The 25047-nt window shown below is 44.4% G+C and overlaps 1 pseudogene across 1 annotated transcript; it reads right to left on the bottom strand.

Moving 5' to 3' along the window:
* Positions 1 to 94: 94 nt before the first annotated feature.
* Positions 95 to 24443, bottom strand: LOC309705667 (myosin-16-like; annotated as a pseudogene). Its single transcript has 26 exons — positions 24277 to 24443; positions 22081 to 22248; positions 21882 to 21975; positions 21747 to 21844; positions 21605 to 21656; positions 21309 to 21407; positions 14469 to 14536; positions 14167 to 14291; positions 13819 to 13962; positions 13571 to 13736; positions 13345 to 13477; positions 13092 to 13261; positions 10963 to 11218; positions 10014 to 10103; positions 5323 to 5432; positions 4848 to 4989; positions 4680 to 4761; positions 4422 to 4592; positions 4044 to 4124; positions 3539 to 3685; positions 1956 to 2027; positions 1718 to 1801; positions 1225 to 1363; positions 990 to 1122; positions 403 to 604; positions 95 to 286 (listed from the first exon to the last, which is right to left on the bottom strand). The product of its transcript is annotated as a myosin-16-like (transcript).
* Positions 24444 to 25047: the final 604 nt, after the last annotated feature.

The raw sequence follows: 25047 nt of genomic DNA, 5'->3' as shown, positions 1-25047 counted from the left end.
AATTAGCTGCCAGCTCCAGCACCAACCTTCTTCCACCTGGAAACACACACACACACTGTGTCTGCTTTCTTTCACTCATGTCACATGTCAAATCTTAAACCTTTCTAAATAACATCATAATATTTTTTAAAACACTGGGAAAATAAGGCACATCCTCAACTTCCAGTGAAGCTTCAGCCTCCTCCAGAGTCATCTGCAGCTCCTCTTTCTCCACCTCCACGTTCTTCTTGGCTTGTGGACGCTGCGGCCTCCTTCCCCAAGCTGACAGTCAACTCCTTGATCTCCTCTGAAACGAAATGGCACAGAAATAAAAACACAACAGTTAATCACTGAGAATCATATTTTCCTTTCTTCAAATGCTTGCAAGTTATGATCAGCTGTAATGGACAAGTTAGAAAGCACCTGAGAGGGTTTTGTTCTCCTTGCAGACAGTCATCAAGTGATCCTGGCTTTCCGTCTCCAGCATGTAGATCTCCATCATGTAGGAGCGGCTCTCCATCTGGCTGTTCTCCAGTTCCAGTTGCAGCTCCTCATCCTTCTGGCTCCACTCGGCTGCCATCTTATCGAAAACTCCCGGCTTCTTATCCAGAGCTGCCGCATTGGACTGCTTACACAAAGGCAGACATAGCAAACTCAGTTAGTTAGATTCATTATTATTATTAATTGTTGCTGATATATCATTACAGAAAGCATTAATATAATAAAGAAGTGCATTATCCACACAAAAGGTGAGGATAACTGGATCAGAAATTAGTTGGGTAACTAAGTTTCTAAGTAATAGCTTTGAATAATCAGACGTTCCAGCATTGCTCTTGTTTCCAGTGCTGTTGAAAACACTTTGCTTGTTTATTGGAATTTTGCCTCTTGACTGCTCTCTGCTGGATTTGTTTGTTAGCAACTAACCTCATGTGCATGACCTCTGCCGTGTAATAGCCTCTGGTGCTTCTGTGTCCTGTACACATTGAGATTTTGTTTTTGTGCATGTGTACCTTCTCTAGGTCTATAGTGAAGTCCTCCATCTCTCCCTGCAACCTCTGCTTGACCTTTTCCAGGCTGGCAGCTCTGGCCTGAGCCGCCTCTGCTGCCTCCTCAGCCTCCTGGAGATGCACTGCAAGTTTGCGCCTGGGAGAGAGTGGGAGGAAAGAACCAGAGTGGAATTTAAATTAAAATTTTATCACTGTCATGATTCATAAGACTCTTTTTTTAAAATTCTTTTGAACCTACTTGGTCTCCTCCAGCTCCTCGGTGCGGCGTATGGCGTCTCATACTTGCTCCTCCATGTGGTGACGTCAGCAGTGAGCTTGGACACAAGACGCTGGATCTCCCCACGGGATTCTAACTCCTCATCCAGCTGCTCCTTTAACTGCAAGAGATCATGCAGGGCATTCACCAGGCTGAGTTATGAGCCTGTGGATAGGTAGTCTGGATGGAGAGGTGGAGAGGCAAATGCATGATGCATCCAGCTCAACAAGGAACAGTAACGCATGCATTCGCATTCTCACCAGTCAGATGGATTTTGCCAGCACTGAGCTCTGTCTGAGTGTGCTCCATCTCAGCCAGGCGAGTGTTTGCCTCCGACACGCTGTCCTCCACTTTGTGGGCCTCAGAGTTCATCTATAAGAGTGGCTGAGCGTCTATGTTTGTGGCTGTTTTATTTTGAAAGAGTTAAGCACACAAGAGTCTAAAGATCTAGCTTTGCTTTCTGAGCAGCTTTCACGGTGGCGTTGAGATCTCCCGCTTCTTCCGGTCTGTCACTGAGGTCCACCAGATCTAGTGACAGCTCTGCTCTCTGCTTCTCTACCTAACAGGAAAACAACTTGACTCTCTAGCTGTAGCATAATGTCACATGTCTGCGTATTTTTTACTTGAATTCATATGCGTAGTGGTCAGGTATGTATCACGTTTGGACTGAAATAGACTCTCAAAGATGAAACTGCTAGGTAAAGCTGTGATACAAGCTGTCCGTGTGCCTTGGCTCTCATGGCTCGTTCAGCTTCCAGCTCCTCCTCCAGCTCCTCGATGCGTCCCTGAAAGAGGATAGAAAACGAATCAACGCGTGCATAAGCACTCACAGCAAAAACCTTGCGTCTTTAAAGCCAGACTATTAATCATCACTGCTCTTTATCCTCTTTTGCTTCTCACTTTCCTATTTCCAAATTTTCACATTGCAATGCTTCTTTGCTCCCATCATTGTCATTTTAGCCGTCCGGTTAGCTTTCATTTGCTTTCACCAAGCTTTAATCTTTTTTTCTCTTCACTTCCAATAAAAGTTCACTTTTATCAGTGTATTTATTAGAATTCATCCTGTAGCGTGAAGATGCTATGATTCTTTTGGGAGTGACCAGGATGGACAGGATACATCAGAGAGACGGCTCCGGTTGACTCCTCCGGTTGAGGTTTAGAAGAAGGTTTGGACATGTGCAGAGGACAGATAGTGGATATGCGTAACAGATGAGGATGCTAGGGATGGGGTGAGATGGAGGCAGATGATGTGTGGCTCACCCTAACGGGAGCAGCCAAAAGAAAATGAACAATCCTCCAACTGTTGGTAAGACATTTAATGGATGAATAGAAATTTAAGCTTCATGATGATGCCGTCAGAGAGGTCAGATGACCACCAGACTCAGAGTGTTGGAACTTTCTGTATAAACAGTAGACCAACTAGTACAGCCATCTGTGCTGCTAAAAATAATTTACAATTGTAGTTCAGGTTTTGCATAAATAGCATCTACAACTGCTAAAGTGTGCATCTTGTACGGTGCTTCTGACACCCTGTTAGCCCTGACAGAAGAAGGAACAGTTTCAAATAACCCTTATTAAGAATATAGTGAAAATAAAAAGCTATTGTAGTTTCACCAACCTGGTGTTCTTTGAGTTTCTGGGTGAGCGTGGTGCTGAGAGCTTGCTCATCCTCCTCCTTCTAGTTCGTGTTGATAATTTCAAAGTCTCTCCTTTAAACACACAACAAATGGACACAGCAGAACATGAAAGAGGGTCCATTTCCACTGACAGTTTGTAGATAACAGGAACATACACAAATATATGTAGAAATGGTGTAAACCTTTATCTTCTTCTATGTTATACTTACAGATGAGGTCAATATGATGAGACAAAAAGCATGTATCTATAATGTCGGGCTTTAAATTTTGAGATGAAGACAAATTTTAGTTTACTTTTAGGTTAGGCTTTCAAGGAAGAAAGTTTTGTTTATCAAGTGCAAGTGTCCAGGAAATAAATGTAAATCTGCATGTGTGTGTGTGTGTGTGTGTGTGTGTGTGTGTGTGTGTGTGTGTGTGTGTGTGTGTGTGTGTGTGTGAGAGAGCACTCTTGTCCCCTCTCTCACTTTTCATATGCCAGTTCCCATTCGTCAAGTGGCAGGGTACACTCTGGACAGGTCACCAGCATTTAGTCATAACCTTCAAATTCTGCATCAAATCTCCTGGTTTTGTGGTTATTTGTCCAAATGTCTGCAGGCACAGAAAATGCAAATGAGCTACATCTCATCAGCTGCTACACTCCTGTTCCCTGTGCCCTTAACCTGTTTCTCCTTCTCAGTCTTGGCCAGTGTAGACTCCAGGGAGTCCAGGTCTCTCCTCAGCTTATGCAGTTTCCCCTCCAGCTGCCTTCTCTGGTTGTGAAGAGACGCTGTGTTGCCTTCTTCTTCCTCCAGGCGCTCATTTAGATCCTAAACTCACAATTGTTTGTAAAAAAAGAAAAAGAAAAAGAAAAAAAAAAAAAGACTTTTTGTGGATTCCAAGAAATGAAAAGCTCTAAATAATGATGACCTCATTTAATGAGTATTCGACCTTGTGTATGTGCTAAACATACACAAGGCCATTTTGCTAGTTATCCCAACATTAAATTTTACTCCATTTATATTCACATATACTGGCGATCCAAGTTATTATTACTGACAAAAAAAATCCCCTTTATCCTGTTTGCTGCTGTATTACTGCAGATTATACCAAATGGCCTCCACTGAGCTCTACTGGTAGATGCTAAAGACGTCTGTAACACAGTACAGATCCTGTATTGCAAATTACCTGCACAGTCTCCTCCAGCTGGACCTTCTGGTGCATCAGCCATGTGCAGCGCTCCTCTGCATCACCCACTGTGTCCTGCTCCTGCAGAGAGACAAAGGCACAAGAGAAACAAAGCGATTTAAAGATGTATAATATGTATTATCCTGATGTAACGGTAACACATGGGAAGCACAAACATTGGCTCATAAGCATCCTTTACACTAAAGAAACAACAAAGGCATCAGCCTTTTATTGTATTGGTTGTTTTACTGTGCTACTTTGCAGAAAAAAGATTTCCAATATACTACAGGAATTTAATTTGCAGGACTCTAAATATAGCATAAATGCACAGAAACATCTGCTAAGCAGTGCTGTGTGTAGACATAATGATCTACTTACTGCAGCCAATGACAGGGCAAGGTCATTCTTCTCTTGTGACAGAGTGACAAGCTTTCTTTCCAGATCTTTAATCTAGCTCTCCAGTCCCTTCACCTTCTCCACTGCCACCCTCAGCTCCTCCTTAGCTTTGAAGGTCTCTTCCTGACATCTGACCATCAGCAGGGGCTTCACCTGTCGGCACAAAGCAAGAAATATGATGATGAAAATATGATGATGATAATTAATCATTTGTCAAGAGGAGTAATTTCAAAATTTGACCTTAGTGTAGAGTTTCCACTAACCCCAGCAGCGTAACTGGAGGAACTTCCTCACATTGTGCTGGATACCCATCAGTGCAATTCTACATAACACGCGCCACATAAATGCAGAAAGAACAACCAAAACGGCTACAGTACTGTGCATGCATGCATATACAAACAGATCCACACACTGAGGGTCAGCATCTTCTTAAACTCAATCCTCATCAGAAATCCTCTAAGCTGAGCCTGCAGCATGGTTATGATCGTTGCCAGCCGCTCATCACGCATGTCCTCCAGCTTTGCCAGGATGCCCACATGGAAAAAGAATCCTGGCAGGATGGGAGGAAAACACGGACAAGCAAAAGATGGAAAAAAGAAAGACAAAGAAAAAAGGAAATGATAGAAAAAAAGAAGACCTATGGTCAGTCTTTAGATAAACAGCTTTGAACATATTACAGACAGTATTATACTAGTACTACAATATTATATACTATACTATATCTGTACCAGATGCCAATAGTAGATAGTATTTAACAGTCATAATCATCACTTGTACTTTTTGAAGATTTAAATCATAAGAAAATTTAGACAATGTATGATTTTATTGAAGCGAAGGAATATTGTAGCATTCATTCTTCTGGGTCTTTGTAATAGTGGTGTACCTTGGAGTGGCTCCATGTTATCTAGGCCGATGGAATTTAGGATGAGCTCAGAGGCCTTCTTGTTGTCAGCAAGTCCCTTGAGGATGATGTGGGTGTTGAGGATATAGTACCTGGACATAGTACAGAGAAGACCAGAGAGGGAAAAGAGTAACAAAAAATATGATCACACTCAAATGATTGCTTTATTTTATTCATATAGTGCTAAATCACAACAACTTTCACCGCAAGGCGCTTTATATACCTCCAATGGAGCTCTAACACCTCTGCGGTCTTAAAGAAGGCCCAACAGCGTCTCCACTTTCTGAGAATCCTCAGAAAAATGGACCTGAAGAAGGAGCTGCTGACCGTCTTCTACCGCTGCTCCATTGAAAGTGTGCTGACATATTGCATTGGTGCACACAGAAAGGCACTCCAGAGGGTCATCAATATGGCCCAAAAAATCATTGGACATCCTCTTCCCTCCCTGAAGGACCTGTACAGCACTCGCTGTCTCAAGAGGGCACGCAGCATCCTACGGGACTGCACACACCCAGGACACGGGGTGTTTAAGCTGCTGCCGTCTGGCAGGAGGTTCAGGCTGCTGAGGTCCCGAACAAACAGACTCAAGGACAGCTTTTACAACAGGGCAATAAATCAAATCAAATCAAATCACTTTTATTGTCACATCACATGTGCAGGTCCATTGGCACAGTACATGTGAGTGAAATTCTTGTGTGCGAGCTTCACAAGCAACAGAGTTGTGCAAAATACAATAACATAAACAGGCAAATATACGAATGGCTAAATCTGAAACTAATAAATATATGTACAATATATAATAGCATATGCAAAAAAAAATTTCTGGATGTGTATACTAAATGTTTTTCTGTGTGTGTGTGTGTGTGTGTGTGTGTGTGTGTGTGTGTGTGTGTATACACATATTTTACAGATTAAATAGAGTAAACAATAAATAAAATATATAAAAATATACAGAGTTGAGACATGTGCAAAACAGTGGCATTACTGTACAGTAGGGAGTGCATAATGTTGAAGTTCCAGTAGTGAAGCTGAGGTGTCTATGACGTGTTCAGCAGTCTGATGGCCTGATGGAAGAAGCTGTCTCTCAGTCTGCTGGTACGGGACCGGATGCTGCAGAACCTCCTTCCTGATGGAAGTAGTCTGAACAGTTTATGGCTGGGGTGACTGGAGTCCTTGATGATCCTCCCCGCTTTCCTCAGGCAGCGCTTCCTGTAGATGTCTTGGAGGGAGGGAAGCTCACCTCCAATTATCCGTTCAGAGCACCGCACTACTCGCTGGAGAGCTTTGCGGTTGTAGGCGGTGCTGTTGCCATACCAGGTGGTGATGCATCCAGTGAGGATGCTCTCAATGGCACAGTGATAGAAGGTCCTGAGGATGCGGGGGCTCATGCCGAATCTTTTCAGTCTCCTGAGAAAGAAGAGGCGCTGCTGCGCCTTCTTCACTGTTTTGTTTGTGTGTACTGACCACGTAAGATCCTCAGCCAGGTGTACGCCAAGGAACCGGAAGCTGCTCACTCTCTCCACAGCAGCGCCGCAGATGGTGATGGGGGTGTGTACTTCTCTGCACCTCCGGAAGTCCACTATCAACTCCTTTGTCTTTGCGACGTTGAGGGTGAGATGGTTGTCTTGACACCAGTGGGTCAGGGCGCTGACCTCCTCCCTGTAGGCCGTCTCATCACCGTTGGTGATAAGACCCACCACTGTAGTGTCGTCCGCAAATTTCACAATGATGTTGGAGTTGTTAGTGGCTGTGCAGTCGTAGGTGTAGAGTGAGTACAGGAGAGGGCTCAGTACACACCCCTGTGGAGCACCAGTGTTCAGTGTGACGGGGGATGAGGTGATGCTGCCCAGTCTGACAACTTGGCGTCTGTCAGACAGGAAGCTAAGGATCCAGCTGCAGAGGGAGCTGCTCAGTCCTAGATCCTGCAGTTTCCTGTCCAGCTTCGAGGGAACGATGGTATTGAATGCTGAGCTGTAGATGTCATCCAGGGAAGGACGGATGTTGTTTTGCTGTGCTGTATTTTAATGTGAAGTGTACTTATTTATATTTTTATATTGCATGTACTGGTTATATTTTGTGCAGTGTTTTATTTAGATTGCATGTTTTGGTTATACCGTCAAATTGTCCTGGAGAGACTCCGCCTTTCCCCATTTTTACTAATTGGACACACCTGAGAGGAAAGGCAGTGTAATTTACAGAGTGCTGAGTGACACATAAGAGGGTTGGAGCTTGGCGTTCGAGGAGGACGGACAGCACCAGCGACTAGGGACGCGGAGCGAACAGGCGGACGGCAGTAGTAGTAACGAGAGCCCAGCTTGTGCACTGCGGGAGAGCAGAGGCGGCGAGACAGCTGGTGCCGATTTGCAGTTTTAAAGAAGCGGCGGGCGGAGTTGAGAGCTCTGCCCACCCGGGGTAAGTCTTCGACTTAGCCCCTTTTATTGAATGAAAATTGCCGAAAAGAATAGTGACTGCCGCTCCCTCCCTTTCTTCAGCGTACCAGGACGCGGAATGCGGGGAGGAAGGCGAGGACTCCGCTGGGTTTCCCTTTTACATCACTTCGCTGGACTTTTTTAGTTCTTTGTGACTTTTATATCGTGGCGGATGCCACTGGACTTTTAATGTTGTGTTTTATTGCTTTTTATTGTGTTACCCCTTGGCCAAGGTTGTTTTAATTCATTTTGCATTTTTAACTATTTAAATATAAATTATATTTTAATTATACAGTTTTTTAATCGTGTGCTTTCCCTTGGCGGCTCCACTGCTCTGTCCGTTTGGAGGAAGGTTTCCTTCCTTTAAAAAAAACGACACTGTGGAAATAAAATCACCTTCGCTCCGTTACATAATCTACAAACAGCATTCTCACATACGTGTCTCTCTTCTCCAGGTGTGACAGGCCAGTGTGTAGTGTCAGGGCTATGGCATCATCAGTGGACCTGTTGTGGCGGTATGCGAACTGTAGAGGGTCCAGTGAGTCGGGTAGTGCAGAGCGGATGAAGTCCCTGACCAGCTTCTCGAAGCATTTGCTCACGATGGGGGTCAGGGCTACAGGTCGCCAGTCGTTCAATGAGGAGATGGTGGAGGATTTGGGTACAGGGACGATGGTGGCCATTTTGAAGCAGGCTGGGACTACAGATAGAGAGAGGGAAAGGTTGAAGATGTGTGTGAACACTCCAGCCAGCTGAGCCGCGCATGACTTGAGGACTTGAGGACTCTGTGTATTTAGCCCTGATCAATGCGAATAGCTGACCTGACTGGCTACCTCCCTGGACTTTTTTTAGGGGGGAGGTAACAATGTTTAAAATAATAACAATAATAATATTTATATTTATAACAAGGTGCAATAATAATTAATGTGCAATAATAACAGTGTGCAATACACATACACTTATTATTCTTTTTTTATACTAAGTTAATATACTGTGTTGTGTTGTTTGTTTCGTTGTGATGTGTCATATCGTCAGTGTTGGGGAGTAACGGAATACATGTACCGCCGTTACGTATTTAAAATACAAAATATGAGTAACTGTATTCCGTTACAGTTACCGTTTAAAAAGGTGGTATTCAGAATACAGTTACTTTGTTGAAATAAATGGATTACACTGCGGTACTTTCCTGTTTCATTTTGTCGCGGGTCAGGACTGTTTGGGTTTTGTTTGACAGCTACGTGCTGTTGTTCCAGGCGGCAGCGTTACGGTTGCCATGGTTACAGGGCGACGCTCTCTCTCTCTCTCTCTCTCTGCGACTGTGTTTCCTGGGTGAGAGAGCGCCTTTTTTTGTTGTTGTTGTTGTGCTAAGCTAACAGGCAGAATGCTACAAGCATAGCTCTAAACAATGTAGCATCATGGGCAGTGTAGTCCGTGTTGCAGGGAGAATGGACTGCCATACACGTTATGGGTCTGTGAGCGCAAGGAGGGAGAAAAAGGGGAGTGGAAAGGTACGAGTTGTCATCGAGGAAAAACGGCAGCTGGAAGCATGTAAATATAATAATAACCACTGCAGCCAAGAAGCAAGCCCAGTTTTAAGTAAGCTATTAAGACTCGACTGTACACCGTGTTCGTGTTTTCTTCCGAAAACAATAAGTTCCGTTGGAGCAGCCTTTCAACGCCTCTCTCTGTCTCTGTCAAAAAAAGTTGACCCACACAACAAAGTAAAGCTATTTTTCGGCTATGAGCCGACAGGGACCCCGCCGTATTAGTCAGAGGTCCCTTTACTACAGTTCGGAGTCGCGGACCTTCAGTAATAGTAATAAATCACACAGCAATAGTACATTCACATTGTTGTAAAAAGCATGATAATATATTAAGTAATCCAAAGTATTCAGAATACGTTACTGTCATTGAGTAACGTAACGGAATACGTTACAGAATACATTTTGGGGCATGTAATCTGTATTCTGTAATGGAATACATTTTAAAAGTAACTTTCCCAACACTGCATATCGTGTCGTGTTGTGTTATATGTAGTGCCGACGTAGGACAGTTTTCCAATTTCATTGTACTACTGTACTATGTATGACTGCAATGACAATAAAGAGTTATCTTATCTTATCTTATTTTAAGGTAAAGAGTCCAAGATTGAAGTGCTCTGTTGGGATCGAACTAACTAAACTCTAGTTACATTGTGTATGTGTATATACACTAGAATGATTGGGATAAATACAGATGTAGTTAGACCTTGGTTTGAACTCTGGGTTAGGAAATCCTTTCCCTCTAACACCCCACTACAGGCATGCTGGTGCAGGATGAGAAGACTGTCTGTCACACCTTTGAAACACAAACAATAAAGAATGAAATCACGAATACCAAGATCAGATTTGGAAACTAAAATTATTCACCAATGTCTATGACAGTGGTTCCCAAACTTTTTTTTGCTGGGCCTGTTAGGATGCCTGGGTCGTTGACCCAGGGTTTTTGAGTTTATTATATTATTTATAATTTCTAGTCTTTGGTTTCTTTGAGTTCTGTCTTATAGTTTATGTCTCTGTCTCCCCTGTCAGCTGTATTCCCTTGTCTAGTTCCCGTCTCTGTGTATCCTTAGTTGCTATATCCCCGTGTCCAGTCAGTGTCTGTGTCTGCCCTGGTCCCACGTCTCTGTTCCCTTTGTTGCAGTGCGTGCGAGTCTGCGTCTTTAGTTCAGTCTGTGTCATGTTTCCTGTTTTATTTTGAAGGTCCTTGTCTGAGGTTAATGTATCTGGTTTCGCTTCCCCTTGTCTCGATAGGCCTGATTTGGCCCAGCTGTGTTTCCCTCCTGTTACCCATTCCCTGATTGCTCCCTCTGTGTATTTAAGCCCTGTGTTTCTGTGTTGCGATCTACCGTTTATTTTGCTGTGTGTTTTGTCTGCGTGCCTGAGTTTATGTTTAAAGTCTCAGTTCTGGTTTCTTTTTTAGTTCAGCATTAAAGCTGTTTTTTGAGTTTACTTGGTGCCTCTCAGTGTCTGCACTTTTGGGTCCACGATTCCTGTCTGCACACAGCCGCTCCATAACAGAGCCCCCCTTTGTTTTACAAGAAACAACTTATGTTGTTCATAAGTAGTTAAAGGTAGACTATGAGCAATCTATGACATTTGCATTGTTCTTATTTCTTGAATTTTACGTTTTGTATTGTCCTTAAGTCCTTTTTTACCCTCTGTTACTTTATGGGTATCGTGCAGTATCTGCAGATGTGTATTTGTTCCTGTGGCTGTGTGAGTTGCTCTGTAGAATTTGGAGACGGTTTGGAAGGAAGACCCTTTTTTCTGTTTCTTGGATCCTCCGGAAGTGTCCTTTTCTTTGAAGAGAGGGGCCAGCAAGGGCATTGACGACTTCTGGAAGAGTCCCACCTCTGTCTCACTCAGGGGGTCTTTGTTCTTATCCAGCCACGCTGTTATATTGTAGCCCACCTATGAGAGGTAAAAACTAGGGGTGCAACGATATTCGTATCGATATTGAACCGTTCGATACAGTGCTTTCGGTTCGGTACGCATATGTATCGAACAATACAAAATTTGTAATTTATTTTATCAACTTTCCTTCTGACGATGCTGTCTGTGTTGAGCGCTCAGTGAATCTGCGTTTGACTACTCCGCCTAGGCTGCACTGTCGAGCGCAGATCCACTGAGCGCTCAACACAGACAGCATAGTCAGGAGGAAGAGCGCAGGGCAAGCTAGCGAGACAGAAGTTAAGCTCTCCTTGCAACATGGACCTCCCCCACCCTCATTCAGATCTGGCGTTTGGAATTATTTTGGTTTTCATGTGACGTATGACCCTGAAGGTAAGCGAGTCATGGACTAAAGTAAAACAGTATGTTGGATGTGCCATGCAATGCTCAATTACATGGGTGGGAGCTAGTGTGTTAGCGCAGTTAGCTCGTTAACGTGTTGGCAGTCTAGCCCCATGCACGGGGCGATCAGGGGTAGCTCGTTAACGGAGATTTGCCGTGTTGTGGCGTTAAGGTCATTTGAACGAGATTAACCTGAAAGCACTAGTGGGAACACAACGAATATGACTGCACATTTACTCCGACAGCATCCTAGTGCAAAGACAAGTGGAAGCAGACAAAAACAATAAGCACGCATGCTACAAACTTTACCCGAGTCATTTAGACAGCCGTTAGCACATGAGTCTCCTTATGGGGACCTGATATGTTTAATATGCTGCTGAGAATATAGCCCAGAAGAAGCGTATAGTATAGCTTTTATTTTGGAAAGAGCCATTTCTCTGTAATAAACTCTCTTTTCCAAAGATGAGTAATTCCTCAATCAGATACAGGGCTTGCAATATCGCTAGCCCAACGTCCTGGGGCTAGCGATTTTTCCAGTCGGGCTACCAAAATCTATCTCTGCCCTGCCCGTCGGCCTATCGTAGGAAGCAAAAATATATGTCAATGCTTTTGCATTCTTTCAGAAATGTAGCTGGGTAATTATGTCATTGGCATCGGTGAGCCACTGTCAATATGTGACATATTGAAATCGCGTTTGAGTTTGCTCTTGTTTTTTTGCTTTCACTTTGCAATCACGCGAACTGTGTATAGAGAGCGACAGCACTGATTGGTGAGTGATGATAATTTGTGCACCAATTCCTCTGACATCGTCTTATTAATTGGTAGCTTACTACACAAACATGACAAGTGAAATCTCCCGCAGCAAGCTTAAACATGTGAGAGGTTGATCGCGCAGAGAATCGCTGAGCTTATGTGAGTGCGTGTGTAAAAGCAGCAGGATATATATTTTAGTTCTGCTGAGCCAAATAAGACAGGTCAGGGTGAAGAAGTGACAGCCAAAGAAAAGCTTACCACAAAACGGAAAAGTTATGACAAATCAGACTGTAAGGCAAAAAGAAAGTGCAGCTTTATGGTTTCATGGACAAAATAATTTCTGTGGCTGCAATATGACGAGCTAAATAACCAGGGCTGCACATAAGTGGTCCGCAGGTGCGCATTCGCTGTCAAAATAAAAAACATGCACAAGGGTTAGGGTTAAATTTAAAAACTGTACTTTTGAGTTAAAATATATATTTATAATTTTAATAAATGACAAATTAAAAAGGCATGAACATTTTTTTGTATCGAAAAAATATCGAACCGTGACACCAAAGTATCGAACCGAACCGTGAATTTTGTGTATCGTTGCACCCCTAGTAAAAACAGCTTAAAGTCACACATTAGCATTGATTTCATTGACAGAAGCATTTTGAAATAACTTTATTCCATCACATACACATGTTTGGAGCCATTCATGTATTTACCAGCCAATAATCTCTTAAGAAGTACTTGCAGTGCCGCCATAGTGCATCAGTGGGCCTTGGCCAATTTCTTCCCCCCTTCTGGCTTGAGGAAGCTGGAGGACTTGCCCAGGTGGTTTTCATACAGAGCTGCTGTGAAAGTTGCATCTGTTGCTTTTGGAAACGCACACTGCTCCTCCAAGACGGATAAAATCCCAATAGGCTGGAGGGGGGGATAAAATACATTAAGGTGGAAATAATGCCCCGTGAGTGCACACAGCGTTTCTGAGAGTATGTTTGCGTTACCCTCTGCAACAGGTCCAGGCCAAAGTCGACAAAGACCCTCCTACTTGTACTCTTCCTGCTCCATGTGGTGGTTAAAGAACTGCTGCAGCTTCTTGTTGGTGAAGATGATGCACAGCTGCTCAAAGCTGTTGAACTGGAGACAAAGCACAGAGCATGACCCTGCGAGCTGACAAGAGGAAGTAGCATATTGTAGCTTCTGATCGAGACCACTCTGCTTAAAGCTTACCTCAAAGATTTCAAACCCAGCATCGTCCAGCACTCCTGTGAAGAACTGCCGCTGCATCTCGGTGTCCAGTGTCTTATTAATGCGGGTCACCATCCACTTGAACATGCGGTCATAGGTGGCTTTTGCCAGAGCATCGATGGAGTACACACACTGGTCTTGGTTCTGACTTGAAAATTGGATGATCTTTAAAATGTGAATGAGTCCATCGGCACCTTTGTTAAATAAGTAATCACAAGGACCTTTAGTACTGAAGTGATCTCATAGCTTTGGTCACAAACTCATTGCCAACCTTGACGCGGGGGCGTGTTATGCCCTTCTGCAGCTCCCCGGAGTTGATGGCCATGAGGTGGGCAACTTTGTCAGCCACTTTAGAGGAGAGAGAGGACAAGGATCTAATTACACAGCTGAAAAATAGGTTGCTGCCAAGACTGTGATTAATGGAAGCAAAAAAAAAAACAATATGCAGTGGATGAAAAAATATTTGGTTGTATGTCAAAATGGAAGGGCATGTTTTAGGAGAAGGAGAGAGCTAAAAAGAGAAGAACTGGGGTAAACTTGAGAGAGGGAGGTAAACTTTCTCTACCCTCAGTGGAGACACATCAGCCTGCTCCTCTCTGGGTTTCTGTTTGAACTTCATGTTTCCAAAGTGCATTACTCTTCCGGTCAGTTTGTACACGGTCATCTTCTCCTCAGGATTGAAGCCCGGGACACCGAAGGCCTCCTGTGGACACACAAGCAGAGAGAACAGAGCATACTGGGAACAAAGTATCACAATAAAGCTGTACAAAAAGAGGCAACAGCACCATCAACAGTCCAGTACGTTTCCATAATCAAATGTTATATACAAACTCTGAATGAAAGATAAAAGCTTTCAGTGTGAGCACAGGAGTGAGCGCACATCAGTGAGCAGCAGCTCCTCGCCGCCGTCCACGTTGTCCACCAGAGTGACTCCCTGACACACCCACACTGTTTCGGGTAAGGTAATGATACTTTACCTTTTTGTTATAATGAAAAGAGACACCACAGTTACTACACTACAAGATTTGATAAAATATTGATTTCTTAAAGTATGTCCTTTAGACTCAAAAAACAAACTTAAACTCATCAGCACACCCAAATACGTTTAACTGTAGCAAAAAAATAGAAATAAAACTGTTTATGGCCTGCTACAAAAAAATCCTTTAATTAAAGTTTAACATTAGGGGTGCGGTTACTTTGATCAGCAGGTATATAAAAACAAGGAGGCTAGCTACTAGCTGTCTGCAGTCCTTCGTGACAGATAAATTAGACCACTAACTGGTGCTTTATTTGCCTTTTTGAGTTTTTAATGCAATTACACGATAGTTAAATAAATGGGTCCATAGTTTAGTAAGGTTTATACATTTGCTTGGTTCAGTTTCAGCCAGCCACACAAGTCCACTTTGGGGTTCTGTTAGCATGAGCATTGGATGCAGGTAGCCAAGACTAGCTGCTTTTTCTTAACTGATAAGTAAATACCCTGTTGTAACTGCCCCTCAGACATTTGTCCTCCAGGTTTGGTGAATGAAACTGCAATTTTTCAGTCTTTTAATAAGTAAAAGCTACAAACAGTGGTTTTGCCTTTTCATGAGGTTTGCTAGCTAGATAGCGCTAGACCCACTTGGCCAAACATGGTGACTTCTGGTTCCAAGTAAAGTTACTGGTTCAAAATGTAAAATACGAGTCCACAAATCAACAGATGGTGTGACATTGGCTACATCCATCTGAACTGCTGAACTATACTTGTATTTTAGTATTTTTCAGACATATTAAATTTGTGTTAAGCCACTATTTGGATCTGTTTATCCAGAGCTTTGTAGCGGTTTTACATATTGATACGCATTCTTCGCTGTTTCCCTTCACATTTAATTATTCAATCGTGTATTGCTTTACTTTTAGTTTCAACCTTTAATCTACTGCTTTTGGTGGGTTTCGCTATTTTCTTTTAACTCCCTGAGTCTTAAAGCTAACATAATTAACATTACTCCAACCATGTTACGTTACTGAGTCAGCAGTCTACTCACTTGCTTGCTGACTACTTTTCATTTACTAAAGTTACAACTTATTGAAGTAAATGCATTTAAAATTCATTTAAAATTTATTCCATTGAATTAGCTGAGCTACACCTCGAACTCTCCACTTGCTACCTTACAGCTGCACTGGTATCTCCTGCAAGTTTTTGTTTTGGGAATCAGTAATTCAGGTGGCACTTTTTCAAAACTGGGACTCTAGAAAGCTTAAAAAACTGATCCTATTAAAATAGATTTGGTGGCTCCACAGTGTAATGACTAACACATTTGACTAACACACAAAAGACCCCTGGTTTGAGACCAAGAAGAGGAACAAATCACAAGATAGTGTATTCTTTTTGCTGGTCTTACGCCTGGATAAATGTATGTTGTGTCACAAGGGCAACTGGTGCAAAATTTGTCAACTCAAACATGTGGATAAATTCACCACCATGACCCCTTGGGAAAACAGAGAGTAGCCACAAGAACATATCTCTGAGACCCAGGGATAGTCTGTCCTTCATGATATCCCAAAATGATTTAACGTAATAATATTTTCATTTTTTTTCTGGTAACATTCCTTTTTATTTTATGAGCATTAAAACTGTGGAAATTAAAAATGAAAGAAACACATTTCAACACAAAAACCCTGTTTAAAAAGAACTTCTCTTAGTCAAGCTTTTTGGTCAAACTGCATTCAGCAGCTAACAGGCACCTAAAGCTGTGCTGTTATGTCACCTCACCGTGGATGTGACAGAAGGCTGAGTGAGGCGGAAAGATTTTACTCAGAGTTGTGGAAGGTGAGTCAGACTTATTGCTGTCAGGGGATGGGGTGGAGGAGGGCCAAACATCAGAGCAGGAAGGTGTGAGCTCAGAGAAGGACATACCAGCTTTTGAGAAGCCTGCGCAGGGACAAAAACGTGACACCAGGAATCCATTATATTGTGTAAGCTAGGGTACTTGACTTGGGTCTGGATGGAGGATGTCCGAGTCATACTGTGAACATACACATGCTAAAAAATGCTTTCAGTTTTAAAGATGCCTTCAGATAGCAGCACCTTCTTGTAGTTTTATGTGCTGTGACTCATTTTTCCCCAAAAAAACCTGGTTGCTTATTAACTGTTTGATGTAATCAAAGAGCCTCCAGTTTTGGTGGTTGTGGGCAACAATGTCCCACTTTTAATTTTTCATATTGTAAACTTTTTTTAAACCCAATTTTAGGAGGTTTGAAACAGAACTGATATGGAAAGAAGAGCTGGAGTTTAGTGCACCTTTGGGAAATATATTAATTATATAAATCAGCAAAGCAAATAGTTTAAGAAACCAAACTTTTATTTTATTGTATGTGTGTGTGTGTGTGTGTTCCACTTCTACACATTGCAATGTGAAAAAACGTCAGAGCCCTATCTTACACGATGCTTTTTATCTATAATGAGTGGCGAGCGTTGTCAGTTTGTCCCTGCGCAGGCTCCTTGAAAGCTGGTATGTCGTCCTCTGAGCTTTCACCTTCCCGCTCTAATGTCTGGCCCTCCTCCGCCTCATCCCCTGACAGCAAGAAGTCTGACTCCCCTTCTACAGCTCTGACTAAAACCCTTTGTTCCTCATTCAAACCTCTGCCTTCTGAAGCACGGACATATTGCAATGGGAGTTAGTAAGTCCTGCTGTCCACTGTTCAATTAAACTTTATTTATATGGAGCCAAATCACAGCAACAGGTGCCTGAATTTGCTTTATGTTGTAAGGTAAAGACCCTACAATCACACAGAGAAAACAGTGAAAGAACACTTAAAGAACACAGATTAAAAGCTTTGTTTTGAAAGCGTTATAATTTCTGTATATTTCTGAAATTGATGTTTGGAGCTCCTCCTTGAATCGCTACCTTATCGTGGTGGAGGGGTTTGTGTGTCACAGGGATCCCAGGGGCTATGTTGTCTGGGGGCTTTTGCCCCCTGGTAGGGTCTCCCATGGCAAATTGGCCCTGGGTGAGGGACCAGACAAAGAGCGATTCATAAGACCCTTATGAAAAGGACACCGAGGGAACAGTTTACCCTGCCCGGGATAGGGTCACCGGGGCCTCACCCTGGAGCCAGGCCCGGGGAGGGTGCCCAAGGGCGAGCGTCTGGTGGCCGGGCCTTAGTCCATGGGGCCCGGCCGGGCACAGCCCGAAGAGGAGACATGGGCCCATCCTCCCGCAGGCCCACCACCCGCAGGAGGCGCCATAGGGGTCGGGTGCATTGTGTGCCGGGTGGCGGCCAGGAGCGGAGGCCCTGGCGGACTGACCCCCGGCTGCCAAGACTGGCAATAGGGACATGGAATGTCACCTCTCTGGTGGGGAAGGAGCCTGAGTTAGTGCGTGAGGTTGAGAGGTACCGGCTAGATATAGTCGGGCTCACCTCTACACATGGCTTGGGCTCTGGAACCAGTCTCCTGGAGAGGGGCTGGACTCTGTCTCAGTCTGGAGTTGCCCCTGGTGAGAGGCGGCGGGCTGGGGTGGGTATCCTAATATCCCCTCGGCTTGCTGCCGGTACGTTGGGGTTTTTCCCGGTGGACGAGAGGGTTTGTTCCCTGCGCCTTAGGGTCGGGAACGGGTCCTGACTGTCATCTGCGCTTATGCGCCGAGTGGCAGTTCAGAGTACCCAGCCTTCTTAGAGTCCCTGGGGGGGGTGCTGGAGGGTGCTCCACCTGGAGACTCTGTTGTCCTGCTGGGAGACTTCAATGCTCACGTGGGTAACGACAGCGAGACCTGGAGGGGCGTGATTGGGAGGAACGGCCTCCCTGATCTGAACCCGAGCGGTGCTCTGTTATTGGACTTCTGTGCTAATCACAGTTTGGCCATAACGAACACCCTGTTCGAACATAAGAGTGTCCATAAGTGCACGTGGCACCAGGACGCTCTAGGCCGTAGGTCGATGATCGATTTTGTAATCGTATCAGCAGATCTGCGACCATATGTTCTGGACACTCGGGTAAAGAGAGGGGCTGAGCTGTCAACTGATCACCACCTGGTGGTGAGTTGGATCAGGTGGCGGGGGAAGACGCTGGACAGACCTGGTGCACCTAAACGCGTAGTGAGGGTGTGCTGGGAACGTCTAGCAGAGGCCCCAGTCCACGAGATCTTCAACGCACACCTCCGGCAGAGCTTCAACAGCATTCCGAGGGAGACTGGGGACATTGAGTCCGAATGGACCATGTTCAACGTCTCCATTGCCGAAGCTGCTGCATTGAGCTGCGGCCGCAAGGTGGTTGGTGCCTGCCGTGGTGGTAATCCCCGAACCAAATGGTGGACACCAGAGGTGAAGGGAGCCACCAGGCTGAAGAAGGAGTCCTATCGGGCTTGGTTAGCCTGTGGGACTCCGGAGGCAGCCGACAGGTATCGACAGGCCAAGCGGAATGCGGCTCGGGCAGCGGCTGAAGCAAAAACTCGGGTGTGGGAGGAGTTCGGAGAGGCCATGGAAAAAGACTTTCGGACTGCCTCGAAGAGATTCTGGCAAACCGTCAGACGTCTCAGGAGGGGAAAGCGGTGCTCTACCTGCACTGTGTATAGTGCTGGCGGAGCGCTGCTGACGTCGACTGAGAAAATTGTCAGGCGGTGGAAGGAATACTTCGAGGACCTCCTTAATCCCACTGACACGTCTTCCAAGGAGGAAGCAGAGTCTGGGGATGAGGGGAATGACCCGCCAATTTCCGGGGGCGAGGTCACTGAGGCAGTTAAACAACTCCTTGGTGGCAGAGCCCCTGGTGTTGATGAGGTCCGCCCCGAGTTCCTGAAGGCTCTGGACGTTGTAGGGCTGTCCTGGTTGACACGCCTCTGCAATGTTGCGTGGAGATCAGGGGCAGTACCTGTGGACTGGCAGACCGGGGTGGTGGTCCCCATCTTTAAGAAAGGGGACCGGAGGGTGTGTTCCAACTACAGGGGGATCGCACTCCTCAGCCTCCCTGGGAAAGTCTATGCCAGGGTGCTGGAAAGGAGAGTTCGTCCGTTAGTCGAACCTCGGATACAGGAGGAACAATGCGGTTTTCGTCCTGGTCGCGGAACACTGGACCAGCTCTTTATCCTCTCCAGGATACTTGAGGGTGCATGGGAGTTTGCCCAACCAGTCTACATGTGTTTTGTGGACTTGGAGAAGGCATTCGACCGTGTCCCTCGGGGTGTCCTGTGGGAGGTGTTGCGGGAATATGGGGTGTCTGGCCCATTGCTACGGGCCATTCGATCCCTATACAACCGTTGCAAGAGCTTGGTTCGCATTGCCGGCAATAAGTCGGACTCGTTCCCGGTGGGTGATGGGCTCCGCCAGGGCTGCCCTTTGTCTCCGGTTCTGTTCATAATTTTTATGGACAGGATTTCTAGGCGCAGCCAAGTGGCGGAGGGCTTTCGCTTTGGTGGCCTCAGATGATGTGGTTCTGTTGGCTTCATCGGGTGAGGGCCTCCAGCTCGCACTGGAACGGTTCGCAGCCGAGTGTGAAGCAGCGGGAATGAGGATCAGCACCTCCAAATCTGAGGCCATGGTTCTCAGCCGGAAAAGGGTGGAGTGCCCACTCCGGGTCGGGGATGAGTTCCTGCCCCAAGTGGAGGAGTTCAAGTATCTCGGGGTCTTGTTCGCGAGTGATGGGAGAAGGGAGCCGGAGATCGACAGACGGATTGGGGCTGCAGCTGCAGTAATGCGGACGCTGCACCGGTCCGTCGTGGTGAAGAGGGAGCTGAGTGTAAAAGCGAAGCTCTCAATTTACCGGTCGATCTACGTCCCTACCCTCACCTATGGCCACGAGCTGTGGGTAGTGACCGAAAGAACGAAATCGCGGATACAAGCGGCAGAAATGAGCTTCCTCCGAAGGGTGGCTGGCCTCTCCCTTAGAGATAGGGTGAGAAGTTCCGCCATCCGGGAGGGGCTCAGAGTAGAGCAGCTGCTGCTCCGCATCGAAAGGAGCCAGCTGAGGTGGTTCGGGCATCTGACAAGGATGCCCCCTGGGCGCCTCCTGGGTGAGGTGTTCCAGGCATGTCCCACCGGGAGGAGGCCCCGGGGCAGACCCAGGACACGCTGGAGAGATTATATCTCTCGGCTGGCCTGGGAATGCCTTGGTATTCCCCCGGATAAGCTGGAGGAGGTGGCTGGGGAGAGGGAGGTCTGGGCCTCTTTGCTTAGGCTGCTGCCCCCGCGACCCGGCCCCGGACAAAGCGGATGAAGATGGATGGATGGATGATGTTTGGAGTCACATGTAGAAGAAACAATTAGATTTTTAGCAATAGAAACATAATATTTGCAAACACTGTATCACTTAACTTCCCTTGCTGCTGTAAAATGTGGAAGCTGCACTGCCCGTCATTTTGAAACCTCCACAAATGTGGCATCAATAGAAAGCCCAGGATCTCCTCTTGACAGTACAGCAGGAATTAATGATGATTGATGTCATGTAGAAGTCATGTAGACTCATGTCTACTACAGAGGACAAGAATGAATTGCTGGATCTTGGCCTAATAGGATTAATAATCTCCTAAGAGTGAAACTGCATATATCCACACAAACCAAGCCTTTGCTTTTAAAACCGCTACAAGTGTTTTAGTTTTTAAAACGTTGAATTTTAAATTGTTATTTATTCATTTTCTTGCATATTAGCATGCAGCATATGACATTATTAAAACATGTTTTTTTCCCCAGTCTGTCGTTTCACATTCAGTCATTTTAATTCCATCCACTGCAGATTTATCTGCTTTACCTCTGAGCTCTGGTTTCGTTCCAGAGAGGAGCTGGTAGAATATGTGAGATCCTCTCTCGGCAGCCTGCTGGGAAATCAGTCTTGATTTTTCGAGCAGATCTAGCACCAAGACAAACGCAATTCATAAGGGCCCATTTATCCAAATTATTTTCATTTCTCACTTGATGTTTTGTCACGGCGTGACATCTTCATGTCACGGACGACGGCACATAAAAAGCAAGGCGTGTTATTTTTAACAAGGCCCCCTGACACTGACAAGCCTGATCAGAAGTAATGCAAGAGTAACATCCACTCACAGGTCTCAGTGTCAGCGCCAGCCGGCTTAGCTGTGGATGAGGATGAACTTTCCTTAGAAGGAAAACAGACGCACATATTCGGAAACAATTTTTCTATTTCATTTCATGCGAGACATTAATAGTTTATCTGATTATTTAAAATCTGATCCCTGCAAAGTGCAAGGAGTTGTTGTTCCTGATGGGTTTACCAAATGCCTCCAACACTGGGTTGGCCTGTATGATCTGGTCCTCCACTGAGCCCTGGAAGCAGCAACATTCAAATGCCCATTATTTGAGCCTTGGAGTCTGAGGCTTTGCTCCCGGACGCTCCAAAACTGGCAAAGTACTGGATAACCTTAGTGTTTTCAGTCCTGCCTGCACCAGATTCCCCACTGATAGGAAAGGACCAGAGATCAAAAGAACGGTGTGATTACACGGTGTACATGATTTTGCAGGGAGCTCAAAGTCGGAAACAGGAACACGCGTATTATCCTTACGTGATCAGCATAGACTGGTGCTCGCGCTCTGCGATGACAGGACATGAAAGGGGGCAGACAAACAGAGTGAGTGTGAGAGAGGAGAGTAATTGCTGCTGATTTCCCTCCGTCAGCACTGTGAACAACACAGACAGCTGTCCCGATGCCGCAAAACCTTTTTCTATTCCCCTAACAAATCATCACACGGCACACTGATTACACACCTCCAGCAACTGCCGTCTTAAAACATACAACTGCGTAACGACAGGCCACTTGCACGTTTCTGCTCTGCCTTGTATATCTGGGCCAGTTTAGCTCCATAGATAGAAAGCCATTTATATGGATTGACTGTCACACAGAAGAGGCGTGTGCATGTCCAGACGTGGGTTTAAAGGTTTAAGGATGCTCGGTCAATGATGTTAAAACATGATGGAAAGTTTTTCAACTTTGTGGCACCTTTACATGTTGATGCTATTTCCTGTACTGTGTTAAAAAATAAATGTTACATTTTTAGTGTAATTCAACCTCCTGTATGTAAAACCTCATGTATCAGATATGATACATGAGGTTTTTGTATACTTTTGATAATTCTAAATCATCAATGTATCATCATAATTGCACAATTTATTTTTAAGCAGTACATTGCAAATGAAATGCCAGATGTAGCAAATATGACACAAATTAATAATCATATATGGAAACTAGTATTTAATGCTTTTTTTTGTTTGTTTGTTTCGTCAATGGGTTCAATAAACAACCCATTTACAAAAAATTTGAATTTTTTTATTTTTTTAAGCTTTACTGGGATAAACATAAACGTTTTTCCTTTCCAGTCACCTTTCTCACTCACTATGTGTTAATAGACCTCTCTGCATTGAATCATACTTGTTAATAATCTCTGGCTCTCTTCTACAGCATGTCTTTATCCTGTCTTCCTTCTCTCACCCCAACCAGTCGCAGCAAATGGCCCCGCCCCTCCCTGAGTCTGGTTCTGCCGGAGGTTTCTTCCTGTTAAAAGAGAGTTTTTCCTTCCCACTGTCGCCAAAGTGCTTGCTCATAGGGGGTCATATGATTGTTGGGTTTTTCTCAGTATGTATTATTGTAGGGTCTACCTTACAATATAAAGCGCCTTGAGGCAACTGTTGTTCTGATTTGGCGCTGTATAAATAAAATTGAATTGAATAAACATGAAAATAATGTATACTGAAACTTGCGAGGCAGATGCAGATGGGCATCAGCTAGTTTATGGGGGGAAAAGAAGTTGTCACGTCTTACAATTCTTAAATTAAATCATTATTATTCTTATTAGTAGGAGGAGGATTTTATAGTTCACAAATAATACATCACAAACAATCGTGTTTACTAATTGGTTATTATTTGGTTGTAAACATGAAAAAACTATTATAACAAATATCAAATGAATAATAAATTATTTGTAAAGCATACATGAATATTGTTTGAATCTTTTTTTAATGAAGTTACATCTGAAGTTGAGCTTATTAAGGACTTTGTAAAGCATAAATATGCCTTTTGGCCCTTATCCTCAAATCCACACAGATTTATGGAGCACTGCACCACAAATAAACAGGACGGGCTAACGACTGATCGGAATTATAACCAATAATAACTAACACATAATGTAAAAATTGTTTTGCATTGTCATCACAAGCTGTCATTTTTACTAAAGATAAACAAAGATTATAAGATACAATTTCACGGTTTGTTAATGAAGTTTGATTAATTACAAGGTTACAATTTATTAACTTGAGGATTACATGGTGTTACCCCTTCTAGGCATTCTGGAAGGTTTCAGACTTTTACTAACTGAAGAAGTAGTACAAAGCTACACATGTAGATTTAATGTTAAATGTGATAAATTATAGTTTGTCATCAAATAAATCATCAGTTGTATGAATAATCTTAAATCATTTTAAGCTTGCATAACCATTATGACAAAAGAACAGAAAAAGGGGGGGGGTATGCATCAACCACATGGCGTGATTAATTCTCTGCGCAGTGAATAATCTTTATGATTGATTATGATTGATGGGAAACATATTGAATAACACATTGAAAACCAAAAGTAATAAAATTCTCTAAGTTACAAAAGGCTTTTCTGTTCCTATACTGCTTTTTTTCTATGGTTTGACTGCTTTTTAATGGTGCTGTGGATTACTCAGTGCTGTGAAGCTTGCTTATGTAGATCCTTGCGCTGACATAGTGGCGGTGAAGGTTTTCCGAGACGCGGCTTCGTTGAGGAACGTGTGATCAGCGATGTCACTGGCTTGGTAGAACTTAGGCCGTTTCATCTGCTGGACATCATCCTGCCTCACTTTCACCGTCTGGTTAGAGAAGACGATAACAATAAGAATGTCGTCCGTCATCTTTGACCCAGCAGGGGCGTTTGATTTCATGTGGTTTATTCATGACATCTAGCCCTCCAGGGGGTCCACATCATCCCTGCAATCGCCTTTATAGACACCAGGCTTGCTTGCTGCCGCTAACATACTCAACCTAGTGACCGATTAGCCTGCTCACCCACTGACTTCATCAGAGACAGACTGGCAGTTTAAAGAAAGCAGAGTTGTTAATTGGAGTGAGAGAAAGGATAGTAGATGTTGATCCAACAAGAGCTAGTGTTTGACTCAGGTACTCACCAGTGCAGGATGTACAGATAAGCTCAGGAGCACTATAGGTGTGTGGGAATGTGGATTTGGGAATTCTTTAGTCTGCCTTGGTCCATTTTGGGTTTCCCTGCAAAGCCATCAAAACCGTCTCCTTTTCTCAGCCCATTACTTTAGTTATCTTCCCCGATCCCTCTTGATTTCCACCCCTCCAGTTTCATTCCACCATGTCTCTGCTGTTAAGCAGTTATTACTTTATCTGTGTGTGTACATTAGGATTAGTATGGCACCCTAAACTGAAACCACTGATGTGCCATTGGGTTATTTTTGTCCATCAAATTCAATTAGATCTTTGTCCATCTTG

The sequence above is a fragment of the Aulonocara stuartgranti genome (assembly GCF_965226115.1).
Source record: "Aulonocara stuartgranti genome assembly, chromosome: 4".
Taxonomy (NCBI): Eukaryota; Metazoa; Chordata; class Actinopteri; order Cichliformes; family Cichlidae; genus Aulonocara; species Aulonocara stuartgranti.
Note: the sequence above shows the minus strand (reverse complement) of the source record. Positions and strands in the feature narration are given on the sequence as shown.